This window comes from Microtus ochrogaster, unplaced genomic scaffold (genome assembly GCF_000317375.1).
Source record: "Microtus ochrogaster isolate Prairie Vole_2 unplaced genomic scaffold, MicOch1.0 UNK50, whole genome shotgun sequence".
Lineage (NCBI taxonomy): Eukaryota > Metazoa > Chordata > Mammalia > Rodentia > Cricetidae > Microtus > Microtus ochrogaster.
In genome coordinates this window covers 728,854-729,366 of record NW_004949148.1, presented here as the reverse complement: position 1 = coordinate 729,366, position 513 = coordinate 728,854, and positions in this window count along the sequence as shown.

Here is a 513-nt window from a genome sequence, read left to right as displayed (position 1 = left end):
TACTGCTATGAACATAGTTGAACAAATGCTTTTGTAATATAATCGGGCATCTCTTGGGTATATTCCCAAGAGTGGCATTGCTGGGTCCAGGGGTAGGTTGATCCCGAATTTCCTGAGAAAACAAAACACTGATTTCCAAAGTGGTTGCACAAGATTGCATTCCCACCAGCAATGGATGAGTGTGCCCCTTCCTCCACAGCCTCTCCAGCAAAGGGTTTCATTGGAGTTTTTTATTTTAGCCATTCTGACAGGTGTAAGATGATATCTCAATGTTGTTTTGATTTGCATTTCCCTGATTGCTAAGGAGGTTGAGCATGACATTAAGTGTCTTTTAGCCATTTGAACTTCTTCTGTTGAGAATTCTCTGTCCAGTTCAGTGCCCCATTCTTTAATTGGGTTAATTAGCATTTTAAAGTCTAGTTTCTTGAGTTCTCTATGTATTTTGGAGATCAGACCTTTGTTTGTTACGGTGTTGGTAGAGATCTCCCAGTCAGTAGGTTGCCTTTTTGTCTT